Source organism: Crocodylus porosus, unplaced genomic scaffold (assembly GCF_001723895.1).
Source record: "Crocodylus porosus isolate Cpor-Errol unplaced genomic scaffold, CroPor_comp1, whole genome shotgun sequence".
Lineage (NCBI taxonomy): Eukaryota > Metazoa > Chordata > Crocodylia > Crocodylidae > Crocodylus > Crocodylus porosus.
Window position 1 is genome coordinate 55,956,108 of NW_017728906.1, and position 7,290 is coordinate 55,963,397.

At 42.2% G+C, this 7,290-nt stretch overlaps 1 long non-coding RNA gene across 2 annotated transcripts in view; it reads right to left on the minus strand.

Moving 5' to 3' along the window:
• Nucleotides 1-3,951: 3,951 nt before the first annotated feature.
• Nucleotides 3,952-7,290, minus strand: part of LOC109305952 — a 72,692-nt gene continuing 69,353 nt past the window's right edge. For both annotated transcript variants that reach the window (XR_002099783.1, XR_002099782.1), the window contains exon 3: nucleotides 3,952-3,986. This is a non-coding gene — a long non-coding RNA (uncharacterized LOC109305952). The remainder of the gene's footprint in view (nucleotides 3,987-7,290) is intronic.

A 7,290-nucleotide genomic window follows, 5' to 3' on the forward strand; every position in this document is an offset into this window, starting at 1 on the left:
AGTACTGCTGCTATCAGTGAAACTCTTCATGGACTCGAGAAGTACTCAGAGTGAACGGAGATAATGAAATCTGACCTTAGTCTGTGGGAAGTCTTGTGAGACTTCCACGAGAGATTTGGTGGGTAATTTAAGTTAACAAGTGTTATAAGCAGACTCTTTCAACATTTTTATTTAACTTTTCAAAGGTAAAGAGGAGAACAAATGAAAACAGAGAGAAACTGTTAATTCTTTAGTCACATTTAAATGAGAAAAATCAAGTGTAGATTGAAATGATATTGAAACTTACCTGAAATGTTATCTTGATCTTTGCCCCTATGATAAGAATAACTTCTAGATGTCCAGTTCATGCATTATTTTAGCTTGTTACATTTCATACATACACTTCTGAAAGCAATAGGAAAGAAGAGCTGTAAATCATAGGTTGTGTGCCCATAATTCAGTTCCTGAAACATTACACTGGAGTCATACCACATGTTCTTTTCCATTCTGTAGAGGCAGACAGCAAATAGTAATGTCCTTAAGATTTGCAATTCCTTCTATGTTTGAAGAACAAAGTACTTCAAAAAATGTTTTGTCATGGCATCATTTTTTAATTGATCCTAGTAGATTATGAACCACCTGAATTCTCTACTAGGGAGAATCAAACAGGAGAGGTTCAAGTCACTGACAAGAATCTGGCTAGATCTTCAATTGTTAAGACAGAAGGGCAAAATATGTTAGATATTCTTGCATAACAGGCCAGGTCTAGTCAACCTTTGATATTTCATTGCAGTTTATGGTGAAAATATGCTGTTTGATTGACTGGGGTATAAAGAAAAATAGGAGTTGCCACAGCTTGCCATCATGTGAGCCAAAGCATGAGCTTCAGATGCGGTGCTATTGTTCAAGAAATCCTTTGCTTTAAAAAACCAGACCCTGTAAGCATAACTGAACAATATAAGAGAGCACATTTCTGGTCACATCCTTAGGGGATGTAAATTGGCATGGATTCATTAATTTTAGTAGTACTGAACAGACTTATACCAGCTTCAGGGCTGCCTCTTTGTTAATGGAGATTTCTGATCCATTTTATTTAGTCTGTGTTTAACTGATCCAAAACACTGGTTTACGCAGCTTTCATTTTTCAAATAGGATTTTAAGATTAAAAATTAAAACATTCCAGGTTTAAAAATTCTCATGAAATAGTAGCTGTCAACTGAGTCATAAATCACATGCTACAAGGGCAGGATACTATATAGTTCCACTTTTTCCATTCTGATATTTCTAGAGAGACTTCCATATCCTGTTACAGTTTAAATATGTAGGAAGGGTCCATCATGAATCTAGGTCCATTATGAATTAAAGCTGCTACTGTGGTCAAATGGCCCTTGGCACAAGTTAAGACTGAAGTTTGAACTCATGCTTCTGGATCTTCAGTGAAATGCCTTAGCTGCTCTGTTGCTGTGCTCTTTTTTCTGTTAATGAAAGGTTAATTTGTATCCTCTTTTCAGGAACCTGATCTAAACAAGTTGGTGTCTAACAGGAGAAGCTCTTTGCAACTTTAGAGTACAATAATATTTCAATATTGCATTACAAGTGTTACAAATTTCCCATTTTTACTCAAATATAAGACAACTCTGAATATAAGATGAGCCCCTTCAAAAGTTAGATTCTATATATGGAAAAATTTATTCATTTGTTATAACTATCCAGGTATAGAATCTAACTATTGGAAGTTTTGCTTGAATGTGTGTCCCCTCTTCTGTACCACAGGGAAAATAAATCTAAGGGGAGGTGTCAAATGGCCCCTTTTCCTCTGCCCCCCCAACTTCTTTCCCCTGCAGCCCCTTCCCCTAATCCCTTACTGTCAGTCTCTGCTCTACCTGAGAACATGGAAGTAAATGAAGGGCAAATTTCAAAACATTGACTTCACAATAAACACGCCCATGATTTTTCTATAAGCAAATTACTATGGCTACCCATAGACTTAGTTCATCCAGAATTGATGTATTTTGATTTTTTGGAAACTGCTGCAAGTTTTAGTGCAAGTACTCCATAAACAATTTTAAGCAGCAGTTCTGCACCTACTTATATAAAGTAGAAATTATGCATGATATTAGTCCAAAGTCAAAAGATTTACCATGTAGTTCACTGGGCTGGGTGGCAGCAGAGACAACAGAGTTTCAAGCCATGGTGACCCCACGGGTAGTTTAGTACAGCTCAGTATGCATGTGTACTCCAGATATCCCTACCCAACTATGTGCTAATCAACCCCCAACTCACAACAGGACCCAGGTGTTCTTGTCACAAGTCCTGGCATCCTGCAAAAATGTATATGCAGATAAGGTGCAGGGCAACCTGGCCTGGCTTTATATGTGGCAGAAGGTGGGGGCTAATGGGGCTTAGCCTCCCCAAATGAGGGGCAGTGGTAGGGCTGCAAGCCAGCCCATCCGAGGGCTTCCAGTGGCTACCACAGGGGAGGGAGTGGGGCTGGGGCTGGGGGAGGTGCAGGCACTGTACAGCTGGGAGGGCATGGTATTGAACTGTAAATGGCTCGTCTGGGGGTGGAGTGCAGCTCTGACTGCTACATCCTGTGAGGCATAGGGGGTACATGCCTTGGATCTGTGCACCACTGCTGGATGGGACTCAGACTGGGGCTGGAATTGTGCTGGACTTTTCCCAGGAATAACTTACAGTGCGGTGGAGCAGGTTTGTGGGTCCCAGGGGCTCTCTCCGCTCCAGCCTGGTGGTGTAGCTGGGGCTGGCTCCACTCTGGCAGCCCCATGGGTGGTGTGGGGCTGGGGCTGATGCGGGGTTGGGGGGGCAGTAAATTCATTGGTGCAGGGGGCACCAGCGCTAGGCAATGACCCTGGGTGTGGGGGAAGGGATGGCCACATGGGTCCTGGGCCTAGCTTTGTTCAGCTCCCTCCTGTTCCCTGCCCAGCCCCAGCCTCACTTCCTCTACTCCCCATGGCCTTTTACCCTTCCCCCCCTGCAGACTCCCACTGGGGGGGGTGCACACACATGCGCTCAGTTCCCCCACCCCCCATTTTTTTCTCCCTCTCCCTATGCTTGGCTCTACCTCATGGTGGTGGGCAGGGTTCACACTAATCCTATGCAACAGGCTGAGCAAGGAGACAACAGAGGGATTCTGGGTGAATTGTTTGGAACCCCATTTGATGTTTACCAGACATTTAAGGCTGGTGAAAAGACAGGAATAATTGGAAATGGGAAAGGAAAGTGTAGCTCAGCTGTGGGAAGGAAGAGAAAAAGTCAAAATATAAAACTGTATGTAATTTAGTGATTTACAAAGACTTGGAAAAGAGTTGGTGCTGCGGGGGATTGCAGTCAATAGGCCCTAGCATATATTTTATTCAGATACATTGCACCAATCTGTCCTTGTGGTAGGCTCCCATCACCATTTTTTGGTACTAGTAGAGGGTGTTGAAGCTTGTTCTAGCCTGTCTAAGTGCTCGCCTGGTATTGTTGTACCTCAAAGCCTGGTATTCATTCCCTCCTGAGGGGAACAACTTCTTTTTATTTTTATTTGGTATGACCCTTAAAAAGTAAAGGGCAGGGGGGCACCTTGCCCCTTAGTATGTTTGCCCAATATGGGTCATGTGTTTTATAGTTGTGCTTGACATTTGCTGCATTTAATCAGTTGCATAGATGGTTTCTATCACTGAGGACATATTGCTTCTGGCAGCATTTTAATGATAGACAATATATTTAATGAGATGCTTGAATATGCAAATGTAAGATGAGACCCTCCCCCCTCCATTGTGACTGGGGGGTAAGAGGGGAGGAAAAGGAGAAGAACTCATCTTTTATTCAGGTAAATATGGTAAACAACTACCAAGGGACTGCATTTACAACTTGTTTTCATCAGCACATGCTGAAGTTCTGGTGTATTCAGCCAGATGGAAGGACAACTTTCTCCCTATGATGAACTGTGGCTTCATTTTTTTCCCCCCTCAGTTCTTTTAAGCCCTTTAGCTACAGCTTTTCTGTAAGGGAACAAGTTGAGCTATGGTAAGTGTTGTCAACTTGAGGTTGGGATGAAAGAAAGAGAAGAGTTGCTTATTCAGTTTGGAGTTTTTAAGTAACTCTCCACCCCCATCTTCTTGTATATACATGGGGGAGGGGGGAAGGGAGAGAACCACTCCTTTTTCATACTTGGCTGTATCTTAAATTAGCTTTTGTTATCCTTTCATTGGCCCAGAACATTATGAACAGAAGATATTACTAAAAACAATGCATTTAATGCATATGCACTATTTGTTCTTCTGGTGGAAATTCTCAAAGCATCTTTAAAAATCAGGCCAAATAAGAGATAAAAGTTGGATTAAGTAATAGATGAAGTTAACACTTCATTTCCAGAGCTATATCTTAGGTTTAATTGGGGGTTTAACAGGAATTGAATTTTGTTTCAACTGAATCCAAAGAGTCTTACTCTTTTAACAAGGAGTTTCAGATCTCAAGATAATCAATTTAAATCAAAATAAAAAGACTCTTTAAGAGTCTTTGAAGTTAAATAGTTCTTAAAGAAATATTATCCTTTCTTCTTAAAGGACCTTTGGAGAGGTCTGTAAGAACTACTTCACAGTCAGGGCAGCTGGGATCTGGAACCACCTTCCAAGGGAAGTGGTACAGGTTCCTACCCTAGGGGTCTTTAAGAGGAGGCTTGATGCCTACCTGGCTGGAGTCATTTGAGTCCAGTTTTTTCTTCCCGCCCAGGCAGAGGGTCAGACTTGAAGATCTACAAGGTCCCAACTTCTATGAGTCTATGAGGTGAGTCTAACATTTCTGATTTAGTTTATGTTTTGTCAGTTAACTAACCAACTTCAATTAACACCAATAACACCCCACCCCCCCTTAGATTTAAGTAAAATCTGGTTGGTGGTATGGTGGTAACAGGTAATCATACTATATTGTGCACAAACCATCTGGTTATAAGTATGAGATGATGTATCAGGAGGTTATCTATAGTTTTCTCCCAGTTACTGGCAATAGCATAATTGTCCAATTTGTTACCATAATTAACGTGATCCTCAGACTTCCCATGTCCTGAGGAACATAACTGTAAACATAATAAAATCATAAGATAAAATTTATTTTATGTTTACAGTTATGTTCCTCAGGACATGGGAAGTCTGAGGATCACATTGATTATGATAATAAATTGGACAATTATGCTATTGCCATGATATTATCTCACTTATAATATTTCTAGATTCCTTTGTATATTTCACTTTGAATACTTGGAATAATGACAGAGGGAACCAAAAACACCTGGTTAAATGGGAGAGCAATACTTTGAAATGAGACCTGGAAATTAATATTGAAGCACAATTAGTTATTACACTGCATGCAATAAGAATTACTGAAGAGGAAGAAAGAATGCAGTGATGGGTTGCAAACTAAGAAGGATCATAAAAACACATTAGGCAAGTGATATTCTATTGTTATATGGCATGAGTAATATTATGACTGTAATAATATGTATATAAAACAGTTTCTTAGTACCTGAAAGATATCAAGAAATTTGAAGACAGAAGGAAAATAACAATTAACTATTGAAAGAAGTTTGAGATTCAGCCAAACAACAGCTACCTCAGGTCCTAGACTTACATACAGGTATAGTTTCACTGGGGTACAAAAAGTAATTACAGTAAAATTGGGTAAGCACATGTTAAATCTTTCCTGGATCAGGATCTATTGTGAAGCATAATAGTAGTTGATAACAAGGAAGTATTCTGACAGAAAGTTACAATTGTTTCTTTCCTGCCAATGACTTGCCCAGCAGCTTAGGGAAAAAGTCCTTTCAAAATACTTCCAAATTTAACAATAATTGAATCACATGTATTAAAATTACCATGGGGAGATTGTGACAGGACCCACCCAAAGAGTGGCTCAGATGCCCTTGACTGCAGACTAATCTTGAACTCTCTCAGACTGGTCTCAACCACTGGCTCTTTTTACCACTCTGGCTTCAGCCTGTGCTCCAGCTTTACCCTCTCTCTCTTTAAGCCCCTGGCTCTCACAGAATTAAAACTGCAATGTGTTCTAGCATGCCCTGCTGTACAGGCTGTATAGTTACCCCCAGGCCTCCAGTAAGCAAAATATTAACAGCAACACAGCCCCCCCAGTAAATGGAAAGAAGCATTAACAAAAATCTTTAACCTGCTCATGCAGTCACTAACAAAGAAAGCCCCCAATCCTGTTTATAATTCCTCCCCTCCTTGTAGGCCCTTAACTACTTAAATCCTTCAGAAGAGCTCCTCTCTACTCAAAGCCAGAGGGGCTAGTTAGCCCTAGAGGTAAGCCTATATATTGGCTATATACCAGCCCCACCCCAGCCCATCAGCTGATCCCTGCTTCTCAGTCCCAATCCAGGGGTTCCTCATTATCCAACTAATAGTCTGCTTAAGCCTTCTCTGCTGGAGGTGGGTTCACAGCCCTGTGTCATGCTCCTCATTAAGCAGCTTCTGTACCAGTTTTCAGCTCTTAGTTTATTCATGGTGTGGGGCAGATGAACCCTCGTTAAATCAGTTTTTGTGAAGTTGATCCCTGGGCAGCTTATTGCCTACAGGATTTGGCAGCTCTGCTCCTCTAGCTTCTGTCCTCCTTGGACCATTTACTCCCACATACTCCCTCCTTCCCTCCTTTGCAGCCTCCACTGATCAGAGATTTCTCTCTGCTCAGTTTTGTTGAGAGGGTTAAAGTCTTTGCCCTACTCTGAAGCCAAGTACAAACCATCTGAGTCCTTGTCCCTCCAGGCCACAGAAGTCCTATTCTTAAAGAGGTAGACATCAAGACTCTTCTTAAAGACCCCCAGGGTAGGAGCCAGCACCACTTCCCTTGGAAGCTGGTTCTAGCTCCTAGCGGCCCTAACTGTTAAGTAGTTCTTATGGGTGTCTGATCTAAACCTACTCTCCAACAAGTTGTGGCCGTTGTTCCTTGTTATGCCAGGGGACGCTAGGGGAAACAAGGTCTCTCCCAAACCCTTCTGATCCCCCTAGTGAGTTTATAGACTGTCACCAGGTCCCCCCTCAGCCTTCTCTTGTGAAGGCTGAACAGGTTCAGATCCCACAGTCCCTCATTGTAGGGTCTGCCCTGTAATCCCCGGATCATGCGGGTGGCCCTCCTCTGCACCCTTTCAACATTGTCCACATCCCTCCTGAAGTGGGGCACCCAGAACTGGACACAGTACTCCAGCTGTGGCCTGACCAGTGTCGCATAGAGGGGGAGCATCACCTCCCTGGCTCTACTTGAGATGCACCTGTGGATGCACGACAAGGTCCAGTTAGC